Here is a 14,160-nt window from a genome sequence, read left to right as displayed (position 1 = left end):
TTTTCTCTTTGAGGTTTTTTAGGTGTGGAAAGTATCTCTCAAAGTAACAAAATGGTAGTGGAAAGAATCTGTGTCTGCTTTATTCATTATAAAAGAAGGTCATATTTCAAGTAGGTACAGCAGATAAAGGAACAATGGCACAGACAGGCTGATACGAAGGTTTTATTTGAGTCAGTTGGCAGCCTAAAAGGTTTGTTAGTGACACGGCTAATACAGGTCCGAATTCAGAATCTGACAATCTAAGATCTAAACTAGTAGCTAGATCTGCTACTAAACCTGAGCTTTGTGCCAGGCACTTAACCTTTATTCCTTCTCCCTGAAGAAGAATATTACTAAGCTACACCAAGAAGGGACAGAGGAAAGTTGATAGATAAGGATTTTGAGTGTCAAGATACTCGGGAAATGTTTTCTTTATTCCCGCCCCCACCCTCCATAGTATTTGAAAGAATGTTATTTTCCCCCTTGTTTTACAGAGTTCTGGATTGTGTTCTCGTGGACCCCATCAATTATGATGCCCTTAAAAAGAAGTCAAAATGAATATTATGAGGTGACAAGGTAATAAAAGCAGGTAAAGACTTACAGTTAAGAATTTTTTTTAAAAAACTTCATTTTGCTTTTGGTTAGAGTTTATGATGCCCATTAAGGTTATACATAGAGTCATAAATAACTGATATTTATGTGTCATTTTATTATTTTGCAAATGCTGGTACATGCTATCTCACTTAAACATCACAAAAACTTCGTGTGAAATTTCTTGAGGAATTTGAAATTGTATGATTAAGTGTCTCTCTGAAGGTTACAAAGCTGGCAGGAGGTAGATCCGAATAGTCCAGTTCCCAATCTAGTGCCCTTTCTAAAATCCATCAACACTTCATCAAAAGACAAGATCCCTGAAATTTCTGTCTGATGAGCCTTGTAATCAACATATATTATACTAAGACAAAAGCTACATAGTGAGATGAATAGTAAAATCATGGTTTGATTTCCAAACAATCTTCCCAAACCACCTCTACCTCCAATTCCCTAAACTTTCTTTTTATCTTTAGTAGGCAAACACCCTTCTTAATTTACTTGAACATTTTTTTGCTTATGCAATTGAATTTGTGGATTTTATTTTTAACTCCATCTAGAATTGATACTTTTTTACATGGCATTCTCATATATAACTACAAATTCTCAAACACGTTTTGGCAAAGGAGTGGAGGAGTGATTTGAATTATAATGCAGCTGGCAAAACTGAAAGCATCATTGGTAATTAAGTCTAATTTGACATGTTTATCATTTCATGCAAGCAGTGTTATCGGATCCAGTTCCCTTGGCTCTTGATGTTTTTCTGTGCTTCACCTCTTCATTCTGTTTGTTGGTATTGATTATTAAACTCTTAGCTCTTTAAATTGGGAGAAATTCTATTTAGCTATCTCATTACTTTCAAACATTTGCCTATAAATTAACACATGTGTTGTTTCTAATCGTTCTGTTAAGAGAAATAATGGAAATGGCTGCCATGAAGTCATGTTTGCTCTGTGTTTGACCCTTATTCTATTTTCTTTATCTGTCTTTAGTCTTTTAAATTATAAAAGTGCCATGATAACATTAACTGACTTCTAAGAAAACACATAAATTTCAGTCCTGCCACCCTTCATTCCATGGGTTTTCTTTTCTAGTTTGACTTTGTCTTCGTACACTTATGAGTGGACAGGGAGTTCTGGCTTGGCCTTTACTAGAATACCAGTTACACTACATCATAATTGGTTATTTGCTTATTAGTCTCTCCTTCTAGACTGTAAGCTCTTGCAGGAAGAAGGCTTTATTTTGTTGGGTTTTTACCCCTAGTTCATAGAATGATGTCATTTAAATTAATTATTAAATGTGAATAAATGAATGACTATCAGATCAAGTGAATGGTGATAGTATTCTTCCATTCCCTGGTTATTATCCTTTGGCATGATAGTCTGTATCCATCTACAAAATTGAAGCAATGATATTATTTTCAAAGACTACCACGAATTCATTAGACCAGCTGTTGAAAGTTTTGTATTGCGAAGTACTCTTCAAAAGATGATTGTTTGTTATTATAACTTTGTATCTGTGTTTTACTTCTCATGAGGATACCATAAATACTTTCTGCTTTAATTCAGGTCTGTGTTACTGCAATAGCAGCATAACAAGCCTCTATGCACCTCAATTCCTGCTCTTTATCCCACACTGCATCTAGACTAACCCATTGAAGACCTCAGGCAGGATTGTCAGTTCTTCACTTCACACCCTTCAGCTGAGGCTTGTCTATCTTGCCCATAGCCCCACCCTCCCAGGCAGATGCCTGATATTAGTAAGTGTGCTTATAAGTCTTTGGTAGTTGTATATCCAGAATCTGGAGGCCTCCAAAGAAGGGCATGAAAAACTTTCATCACATGCTTCTCGTGTATGTCTCCAAACTCACTCTAGCAAGACTTGGACACATATCCAGGAGTACAGTAATAAAGAACAATGAGGAGTTTCCCAAATGGCCAGAGCCTCTTCACACCTCAGTACCTTTGCGTATGCTTTCCTTGTCTTCCTAAAAGGCAGTTTCCCTCCCCCACTAGGGTATTTGGCAAATGCTTATCCCGTACAACACAGCTTAACATTAGACTCCTCTTCAAAGCATTTCCCTTTCACCTGGCAGAGCTTTCCTGTTATTTGAGCTCTCACAACACATTGCTTGTAAGCATATCTATACACTATGTAGGTAATCTGTTATAATTGTTTGCATATGTTTTTTCCAAACTAGATGATCGGCTCTTTGTGTGGAGCCTGGAGTGTAATGTCTACATTTCTTGCACCTAATGGGGTCCTTGGTACTCTGTAAGCACTCAATAAATGTTTCTGGAATGAATTATTCTACAACCTTTGTAGCTATAATTTCATTGACAACAGTATTTTCCACCATATACCTCTACTCAAAATTGCTTTACTATTCTCTTATTGTGGAAATTTTGGAGATTACCTATCATTATGTGGACTCTTCTTTCAATTGAATTTTTCACTTCTGGTCAATTCCCAGGCATTATGAATATTTAAAAATAGTTTCCCGTACGTAATGTTTCACAGTTGTTAGGTTAAATCAGAAAGAAAAAATACTTTTATAAACCTATTTGCAGGCAGGTACTTTGTATACATACATACATTGTTGTTGATGTTGTTCAGTCAATCAGTCAATCAGTCATGTCTGACTCTTTGTGACCCCAGGGACCACAGCACACCTGGTGGTGTGCTGGTGAAGCCCTGGTGAAGGCTTCTCTGTCCTTCACCATCTCCTAAGAATGCTCAAACTTATGTCCATTGAGTCAGTGATGCCATCCAACCATCAAATCCTCTGTCATCCCTTTCTCCTCCTGCCTTCAATATTTCCTAGCATCAGGGTCTTTTCCCAAGAGTTGGCTCTTTGCATCAGGTGGCCAAAATATTGGAGCTTCAGCTATAGCATTAGTCCTTCCAATGAGTATTCAGGGTTGATTTCCTTTAGGAAAAAGAAAATCGAAGGAAACTGACTGGTTTGATCTCCTTGCAGTCCAAGGGACTCTCAAGAGTCTTTTCCAACAACACAGTTTCAAAACATCGATCTTTGGTACTCAGCCTTCCTTCTGGTGCAACTCTCACATCCATACATGACTACTGGAAAAACCATAGCTTTGACTATATTGAATTTTGTTGACAAAGTGATGTCTCTGCTTTTTAATACACTGTCTGGGTTTGTCACAGCTTTTCTTCCAAGGAGCAAGCATCTTTTAATTTCATGGCTGCAGTCACCATCTGCAGTGATTTTGGAGCCTAAGAAAATAAAGTCTGTCACTGTTTCTATTGTTTCCCCATCTATTTGCCATGACGTGATGGGACCTGATGCCATGATCTTCGTTTTTGAATAGTGAGTTTTAAGGCAGCTTTTTCACTCTCCTCTTTGACCTTCATCAAGAGACTCTCTAGTTCCTCTTCACTTTCTGCTGTAAGGGTGGTTTCTACTGCATATCTGAGGTTATTGATATTTCTCTCAGCACTCTTGATTCCAGCTGTGCTTCATCCAGCCCAGCATTTCACATGATGTACTTTGCATATATTTAAATAAGCATGGTGACAATATACAGCCTTGACATTCTCCTTTCCCAATTTTGAACCAGTCCATTGTTCGACATCCAGTTCTAACTTGTTGCTTCTTGCCCTGCATACAAATTTTTCAGGAGGCAGGTCGGGTGGTCTGGTATCCCCATCACCTCTTGAAGAATTTTCTAGCTTGTTGTGATCCACGCAAAGGCCTTAGCATAGTCAATGAAGCAGAAGTAGATGCTTTTCTGGAATTCCCTTGCTTTCTCTATGCTCCAACAGATGTTGGCAATTTAATCTCTAGTTCCTCTGCCTTTTCTAAATCCAGCTCGTACATTTGGAAGTTCTTGGTTCGTGTACTGTTGAAGCCTAGCTTGGAGGCTTTTGAGTGTCACCCTGGTAGCATGTGAAATGAGTGCAATTGTGTGGTAGTTTGGACATTCTTTGGCATTGCCCTTCTTTGGGATTGGAATGAAAACTGACCTTTTCCAGGCCTGTGGCCACTGCTGAGTTTTCCACGTTTGCTGGCATATTGAGTGCAGCACTTTAGCAGCAGCATCTTTTAGAATTTGAAATAGCTCAGCTGGAATTCCATCATCTCCACTAGCTTTTTTCATAGTGATACTTCCTAAGGCCCACTTCACTTCACCCTCCAGGATGTCTGGCTCTAGGTGAGTGATCACACCATCATGGTTATCTGGGACATTAAGATCTTTTTTGTATAGCTCTTTATGTATTCTTGCCACCTCTTCTTAATATCTTCCTCTTTTGTTAGGCCCATGCTGTTTCTCTTCTTTATTGTGCCCATCTTTGCATACATTCCCTGGTGGCTCAGACGTTAAGCGTCTGTCTACAATGCGGGAGACCCGGGTTTGATTCCTGGGTCAGAAAGATCCCCTGGAGAAGGACATGACAACCCACTCCAGTACTAGTGCCTGGAAAATCCCACGGACAGAGGAGCCTGGTGGGCTGCAGTCCATGGGGTCGCAAAGAGTCGGACACGACTGAGCAACTCCACGTTCTTTTTGCATCAAATGTTCCCTTGGTATCTATAGTCTTTTCCGTTCTATTGTTTTTCTCTCTTTCTTTGTACTGATCACTTAGGAAGACTTTCTTATCTCTCCTTGCTATTCTCTGGAACCCTGCATTCAGATGGGTATATCTTTCCTTTTCTCTCTTGCCTTTCACGTCTCTTCTCTTCTCAGCTCTTTGTAAGGCCTTCTCAGACAACCATTTTGTCTTTTTGCATTTCTTTTTCTTGGGGATGATTTTGATCACTGCCTCCTGTACAATATTACAAACCTCCGTTCATAGTTCTTCAGGCACTCTATCAGATCTAATCCCTTGAATCTGTCACTTCCACTGTATAGTCATAAGGGATTTGATTTAGGTCATACCTCAGTGGCCTAGTGGTTTTTTCCCCTACTTTCTTCAATTTAAATCTGAATTTTGCAATAAGAAGTTCATGATCTGAGCCACAGTCATCTCCCAGTCTTGTTTTTTACTGACTGTATGTAGCATCTCCATCTTTGGCTGCAAAGAATATAATCAATCTGATTTCAGTATTGACTCTCTGGTGACGTCCATGTGTACAGTCATTTCTTGTGTTGTGGTATGTACATACATACGTAGTCAAATACTTAAAATTCTTAGGTATCCATGTGAAATTTATGTGCATTTGTAACTTTATATAATGAGTATGTAAAGCAAAATAGCAAAATGAGTAACTAGTGTGACTGAGCAATTCACATAAGGGAAACTATGAATGTCTTTCAAGTGTGTGAAGAAATGCTCCAAATTACTAGTAATGCAAGACATGCAAATTATTGCATCAATATCATCATTCACTTTACTCCAATCAGAATGGCAAAGATTAAGCAAAAGATTACTACCAAGTATTGCAAAAGTGTGGGAGCACATAATTTTTTGTGCATTGCTAGTCTAAGTGTAGACCCAAACAGACATTCCAGAAAGAAGTCTCACAGCACTTAGAAATATTAAATCTATTATCTTTCTTACAGTATTATTTGTGGTTCCAGGGAGATGAAGGAAGCCTAGATGTCTAATACAAGCAAGCTATGTAAGAAATGTGAGTGATGCAACCTATTACATTCCAGCAATAGAAGCAAGGGGATTTAATGACATACAGCAACATAAATCATAAAAACGCATACTGAGTGAAAAAAGGTAAGAAATAGAATGTAACATACACTTTCTAATATGCCCTTTTCTTTCTCATGTGTAATGGCAGTGAGGTAGTATGGTTACAGTTTTGTCTTGTCTTATTCTGCTAGCACGGAGAAGGCAATGGCACCCCACTCCAGTACTCTGGAAAATCCCATGGACGGAGGGGCCTGGTAGGCTGCAGTCCAGGGGGTCCCTAGGAGTCGGACATGACTGAGCGACTTCACTTTCACTTTTCACTTTCATGCATTGGAGAAGGAAATGGCAACCCACTCCAGTGTTCTTGCCTGGAGAATCCCAGGGACGGGGATAGCCTGGTGGGCTGCCATCTCTGGGGTCGCACAGAGTCGGATACTACTGAAGCGACTTAGCAGCAGCAGCAGCAGCATTCTACTAGCAAAGTGGAAGCTTCTCTAGTAGCTACATAATTATGTAACATGTTCCAAAGCTATAATCATTTCTTAAATATTGACGTATTAAAGTAAATTTTTTAAAAGAAATAAGATAGACCCCCCCTTACATATATCAATGTGAAAAAGCTACTCTTAATAGTTATAGCAACCCAACAAATATGACTTTCTTTTTAAAGAAAAAGTATTATTTTCTCTCTGAGAAGATATGGAGGTCAAAGGTAAGGAAAAATAGTTGCATTTTAAATTCTTGACTTATTTAAGAAACCAGAAGACCAATTATCTTATTTTTCATGGTATTTTTACATGGACTATTTTGATACCATTTTCGTTAAATATCATTTAGAGAAGGTTATTAAACTTATTTATAATTATTATTATGGTAAGCTGGGTGACAAAATTAGAGTATAGAGAGAGGCAATCTTAAAGCAGAGAAGCTGACATTTAATTTTGTGGACAAAGCTAGAAGTTTATATATGATTCACTGTTTCTGCCCTTCATGTTTCTCCAGTTGGAAGTTATTGGTGAAGATGGCCAAGGGTACAAATGTCTAGTTATAAATAAATAAGCCCTGGGGATGTGCTGTACAGCCTGGCGACTATAGTTACTAAAATACTGTATTGTGTACTTGAGAGTTGCTAAGAGAGTATGTCTTAAAAGTTCCCTCACCAGAAATAAATGCAGTTATGTGTGGAGACCTACTCTGGCATTGATTTTGCAACATAGACACATGTTGTTCTATGTACTTCACCTTATTGCACTTGACAGACACTGTATGTATTTTTTTGCATATTGAAAGTTGTGGCACCCTGTGTCAAACATGTCTGTCGGCATCATTTTCCAGCAACATTTGTGTTGAGTCTTTGTGTTACATATTAGAAATTATCACCATATTTCAAATTTTTTCATTAGTATCATATTTGCTGTGGTGACCTGTGATGTCACTGCTGTGTTGGGAATTGTTTTGGGGCACTATGAACCATACCTGAGTAAGATTTAATCAACGGATGCTCTGTGTGTCGTATCTGCTTCACCAGCCAGCTCTTCCCCCATCTCTTGGCCTGCCTTGGGTCTTTCTACTCCCTCAGAAGCATCAGTATTGACATTACACCAGTTAATAGACCTACAGTGGCCTTTAAACATCCACATGAAGGGAAGAGCAGCATGTGTCTCGCTTTAAAATCAGAAGCTAGGAATGATTAAGCTTAGTGACAAAGGCCTATCAAAAGCCAAGACAAGCTGAAAGTTAGGCCTCTTGCACCCATTAGCCAGGTTATGAATGCAATGGGAAAGTTCTTGGAGGAAACTAGAAGCGCTACTCCAGTGAACACACAAATGTTAAGAAAGTGAAACAGCCTTATTGCTGATACAGAGAAAGTTTTAGTGCTCTGGATAGAAAATGAAACCAGCCACGACATTCCCTTAAGCCAAAGCCTAATCCAGAGCAAGGCCCTAATGCTTTTCAACTATATTAAGGCTAAGGAAGCTGCAGAAGAAAAGTTGGAAGCTGCAGAAGAAAAGTTTGGTTCTTGAGACTTAAGGAAAGAAGCCATCTTTATAACATAAAAATTTCAAGGGAATTATCAAGTGCAAATGTAGAAGCTGCAGCAAGTTATCTAGAAGATCTCGCTCAAATAACTGATAAAGGTGGCTACACTAAACAAAAGAATTTCAATGTAGATGAAACAGCCTTGCATGGGAACAAAATGCTGTGACTTTCATGGCTAGAGAGAAGTCAGTGCCTGGCTTCAAGGCTTCACAGGACAGTCTGACTCTCCTGTTAGATGTTACTGCAACTGGTGACTTTAAGTTGAAGCCAGTGCTCATTTACCATTCTGAAAATCCCAGGGCCCATAAGAATCATGCTAAATCTACTCTATGTTCTATAAAAGGAAAGCTAAAACTTGGACTGTAGTACATCTGTTTACAAAATGGCTTACTAAATATGTTAAGCCCGCCTACAGCTTACAGAAAAAAATCCTTTCAAAATATTACTATTCACTGACAATGTTCCTGGTTATCCAAGAGTTCTGACAAAGTTGTACAATAGGTTAATGTTGTTTTCATGTCTCCCACCACAGTATCCATTCTGCAGCCCATGGGTCAAGGAGTACGTTTTGGCTCTCAAGTCTTAATATTTAAGAAACACATTTTGTAAGACTATTGTTGCCATAGTGAGCAAATTAATTGCAAGTAAATCCTGGAAAGGATTTGCATTCTAGATGCCATTGAGGATATTCATGATTCATGGAAAGAGTTGAATATAAACATTAATAGGAATTTGGAGGAAGTTCATTCTAACCCTCATGGATGACTTTAAGAGGTTTAAGACTTCAGTGGAAAAAGTAACTGTAGATGTAGTGGAAATCGCCTAAGCACTGGAATTAGAAATGGAACCTGAAGATGTGACTGAACTGTTGCAATCTCATGATTCAGAACTTTAACAGATGAGCTGCTTCTTGTGGCTGAGCAAAGACTATGATTTCTTGAGATGGAATCTACTCCTGATGAAGTTGTTATGAAAAGTGTCGAAATGACAACGAAGGACTTCGAATATTGCTGAAACTTAGTTGATAAAGCAGTGGCAGGGTTTGAGAAGATTAACTCCAATTTTGAAGGAAGTTCTGTGGGTAAAGTGCTATCAAACAGAGTTGCCTGCTACAGAGAAATCATTCGTGAAGAAAGAGTCTCTCAGTGTGGCAAATTTCATTGTTGTTTTAAAAAATAACCACAGCCACCCTGGTCTTCAGCAGCCACCATTCTGATGAGTCAGCTACCATCAATAAGACCCTCCGCCAGCAAAAAAATGTATGACACTCTGAAGGCTCAGATGATGGTTAGCATTTTTTTTTTAACCAATGAAGTATTTTTAATTAAACTATTTGTGGGGATACAATGCTCCTACACATGTAATAGGCTACGAACATAACTTTTATATGCACTGGGAAACAAAAAAATTCATGTGACTCACTTTACTGTGATTTTTGCTTTAGTATAGCTCAGGCTGTAAAGAATCTGCGTGCAATGTGGGATACCCGGGTTCAATCCCTGGGTGGGGAAGATCTGGAGAAGGGAATCTCTACCTACTCCAGTATTCTTGCCTGGAGAATTCCATGGGCAGAGGAACCTGGCAGGCTACCATCCATAGTGTCTCAGAGAGTGGGACATGACTAAGCAACTAATACTTTCACACTTTTGCCTTAGTGTAGTGGTAGGGAATTTAACCTTCAGTATCTCTGAGATATGCTTTTATATGAAAAATACCTAATAATTATGTTGTAAACTTGAATCTAATAAAATGTTATACATCAGTTGTTTTTCAGTAAAGAAGAAATTATCATAGTATCTTCAACCAGTCTGTTTTACTGACTTCTAGATGTATGCAGGAGAAGGCAATGGCACCCCACTCCAGCACTCTTGCCTGGAAAATCCCATGGACGGAGGAGCCTGGTGGGCTGCAGTCCATGGGGTCGCTAAGAGTCGGACAAGACTGAGCGACTTCACTTTCACTTTTCACTTTCATGCATTGGAGAAGGAAATGGGAACCCACTCCAGTGTTCTTGCCTGGAGAATCCCAGGGACAGGAGAGCCTGGTGGGCTGTCATCTCTGGGGTCACACAGAATCGGACATGACTGAAGCGACTTAGCAGATGTATGCAAGGTTGTTAAGTTATGTGGAGTCTCCCTTCTAAATCTCTTTCTAATCAGTCCCTATTTCACTATAATGTCTCTGTTTAACTTCTTCTTTAGTTCTCTGGAACATTTTTCTTGTTTTACAGTCTCTCCTCACTGCAATCTCTCTTCCAAGTTATTCTTCTTCCATTGCCATTAACTTTCTTAAAGCTAATTCTCCTGTTGCCCACAGAGAAAGTCTAGACTCGGGGATATCATCCAAAGCTGTTTGCAAAGTGGTCTCCTGCCCACTTTCTGCTTTCATCTTCCAGCACATGGTTCCCTGTGCCTAAAACTGTGCCTTCATCTCATGAACACAATGTGTTCGGCACTCAACAGAAAATGATTCTACCTCTGTGAAGCTGCTCCAGGAGAAGTAGGGCTCATCCTGTGTGTTTCTTTTATGCTTTGTAAATGCATCTATATAGCACTTATCTCAGTAGATTATACATGATGTGTAGGAGTCCACCCCGCTCCCATAAAGAGCTCTACATAATCTGGCAGGTCTAGTTCAAGTGTTTAATATGTGTTTCTTCAGAAAATTATTAAGATAGATATCTTCCTTGTAAAATAAAAGAAAAAATACTGAATGATAGAAACCGTTTCTTTGTGAGAACTGGGAGGGGTATCTCTCTGTCTGTCATCATTTTATCTTTATGTCAGTTCTTTATTCTGAAAAAAGAAGTCGGAATAGATGATGGAGGAAGATATTTCAAATCTTTTTTCCTCCTACCTTTCCCCAAATATATATACATAGTAATAAACCCTGTAGAAGGTCTATGTCTAAAGTCTAAAGTGAAAGTGTTAGTTGCTCAGATGTGTCCAACTCTTTGCAACTCCATGAATTGTAGCCCTCCAGGCTCCTCTGTTCCGTGGAAATTTCCAGGCAAGAATACTTGAGTGGGTAGCCATTCCCTTCTCCAGGGGATCTTCCTTACTCAGGGATGAAACCCAGGTTTTGCAGGCAGATTCTTTACCATCTGAGCCACCAGGGAAGCCCAGTCTAAAGCCTAAGTGACTTAAATATAGTCTAAAGCCTCAGTCACTGTATTTACAATGAAGAATGCTGTTATTTATGCCACAAATCTTTACCCTTAAAATTTATTGTATTACAGCAAAATTGGGTTGAGGACTTCTAAAGTTACATAACAATGTGCTGTGTGCTATGCTAAGTCGCTTCAGTCGTATTCTACTCTTTGTGACCCTGTGGACTGTAGCCTGCCAGGCTCCTCTGTCCATGGGATTCTCCAGGCAAGATTATGGGAGTAGGTTGCCATGCCCTCCTCCAAGGATCTTGATCACCAGGGCTTGAACCCACGTCTCTTATATCTCTTGCATTGGCAGGCACGTTCTTTACCACTAGCGCAACCTGGGAAGCCCCCAGCTAACCTTAGATATACAAAATAGGAGTCAGATGTTTGAAAGTTCCACTGAGTTCTTTTTTAAAATACTGTGCTTGTGTTACTTTATAATGAACTTAGATTAAAGATACAACTGTAGGCATGAAGGAATGTCCTTACTGTTACTATGATTTTGAAGTATAAACAACATAATAGGGGATCAAACCATAAACTTGTTACATTTTGGTCCTTTTCTAGCTCCCTTTTGTGTATAAATAAGACACTTTTTATGTAATTTGCAAAGTTCTCTATAACCTTATTGGGGGAGATTCTTTTTTCTGTCATTTGTTTAGACAAAAAGACGAAACTGGTAAATTTAGGATTTCTTTGTGGAGAGTCTCTGTAAATGAAACTAATGAATCTTGATTCAATAAACTTGAATGAATATGTATTTTGTCATAGTTGAATGATCTAAGCACTCTGAAGTCAGATGTGCTTTCAAAATATTCCCATAAATGTAAATTCTTAATTATGACCATTTTTAGGGTATTTAGCTGTCTCCTGGTGGTTGTTGCTACTTTGGCCCCTTTTATATGTTTGGGACAGAGAAGGAAACACAATGCTTGCATTCCTGTGGTTGCTATAGTAATGGAAAAAAACTGCAGCTGTGATTGTAGACTTGAAGAAAAAGACTGAGGTAATTTCAGCCCTGGAGACTTAGTAAATATTAATTGTGAAGAAGAAAGCTCTTGCTCTCATTCTTTGATAGTTTTAAATTTTTTATATAAGAGCCAGAAGTCATTATACTGAGATAAATTGTGACTCATTGTTAGAGTCTCTAATTGAATTCTTAAGGCAGGTTGAAATGTTAGCTAAAATTCACAGCAGTAGACTTTTGCATGTGATTTAATGAATTCTGTGGCTATAGCTGGAATTCTATGATGCAGAAGAAAAACTTGTGGCTTGAGTAAAACAAAAAAAAGTTGTAAATTTCTTCACAGAGCAAATAATACAGTTTTCCTCAGATGTTTCTTGATTTCTTTTTTTTTTTTTTTTCTGAATGAGTATTCAGTTTTAAAGTGTTCTTTGAACAGTTGCATGGTTTGTGCAGAGCAATCTTGGTGCAAAATTCTTTCTATCTTGCATAGAGCCCAGCTGCTATGATAGCCAGGGTAACAAAGGCTGCAATCTTAGCTGATGCTCAGTAAGTACTAACTCCTGTCTTTATTGTGGCTATTATTATCATTGTTTTTGGAGTGGGCAGATTTTATATTTTACTACCTTTGTTCCAAGGGTAGTGATCTGAAGAGTTTGGGGTGGGGATCAAGGTTCAGAAGTTGAAGGTGAAAGTCAGCTATCAAAAAGACCGTAAAAATGCCAGTTGAGCAGACAGGCTTAGCCGAGAATGGTGAGCAGCCCTGGTGCTTGATAGGTTTTCATCGGCACATGCGTACTGTGTTTACCATGCATTGATTCACTGTGTTAGGAACATGGATCACAGAGACACAGAATCATTTTCCTTCCTGCCCAAGGTAGGGTCGCAAAGACTTTGGATTTATTACTATAAAGAATGTAATAATATAATATAATATATTCATATGTATTAATAATAACATATTACCATGTATGTTAATCTATAAATAAAATATTTATCTCTTAATAATAATACTACTACAATATATTCATATGTATTAATAATAACATATTACTATGTATGTTAATCTATAAATAAAATATTTATCTCTAAATAAAATATTATACAGTAATAAGTACTATATAATAAAATATTATTTTAGCATAATTTGAGAAGCACCAAGACAGAGGCATGTATAAGGTGCTACACAAGCACAGAAGAGGGTAAAACTGAAATCTAAACTTCACAGAAATAGTACGGAAGCTTGGTGATTGAGAATGGACTCTGGAGCTAGCCTTCGCACAATTAAATATCAGTCTTGCCATTTCCTCCTTGTGCAGCGTTGGCTCTGTTATCTAATGTCTCTGTGTCTCTGTTTCCTTTTCTGTAAAACGTGAGTAATGAGTACCTATTTTATAGGATGTTATAAGGAATGTTTCCTGTAAGTGGAGACATTACACACTACACACACACACACGATAATAGTATCTGGGCTATAGCAAGTGCTATATGTGTTTGAGGAGGCATTATGATAAGAGTTGGGCCAGTAATACATCTTCTGTCAAACAGTTCATTTAATATCACAGTCTGGGTCTTCTGTTTCTTTGGCTTCAATGGGCAATGGTCTGAATCATAGAAGAATCTAGGGCTCCCATAATGAGCATCCCTTTTGAAAACAGTGTGTGAATACATTTTAATCTCACTGGTGTTGCTTTGGAGAATCATAGAACAGTGTTAAAAATAATCCTGCTCTCACAGTGTTGGAGCAGATTATGTAGAACTATTCAAAAAAGGAGTCTGATTAAATATCACACGTATAATTAAGAATGGTTACTGTTGAGTT

The 14,160-nt window shown here is 38.3% G+C and overlaps 1 long non-coding RNA gene across 7 annotated transcripts in view; it reads left to right on the top strand.

The window, feature by feature from the left end:
- Positions 1-14,160, top strand: part of LOC147374529 (uncharacterized) — a 139,132-nt gene that overhangs the window by 25,914 nt on the left and 99,058 nt on the right. For 3 of the 7 annotated variants that reach the window (XR_015162864.1, XR_015162866.1, XR_015162862.1), the window contains exons 2-3: positions 474-568; positions 6,117-6,264. This is a non-coding gene — a long non-coding RNA (uncharacterized LOC147374529). Of the gene's footprint in view, positions 1-473; positions 569-6,098; positions 6,265-14,160 lie in introns of all 7 variants that reach the window. The other 4 variants (XR_015162868.1, XR_015162863.1, XR_015162865.1 and 1 more) reach the window with 4 other exon arrangements.

This window comes from Bos grunniens, chromosome 4 (assembly GCF_055505025.1).
Source record: "Bos grunniens cultivar Pamir isolate PY7600 chromosome 4, Bosgru_T2T1.0, whole genome shotgun sequence".
Classification (NCBI taxonomy): Eukaryota; Metazoa; Chordata; class Mammalia; order Artiodactyla; family Bovidae; genus Bos; species Bos grunniens.
Note: the sequence above shows the minus strand (reverse complement) of the source record. Positions and strands in the feature narration are given on the sequence as shown.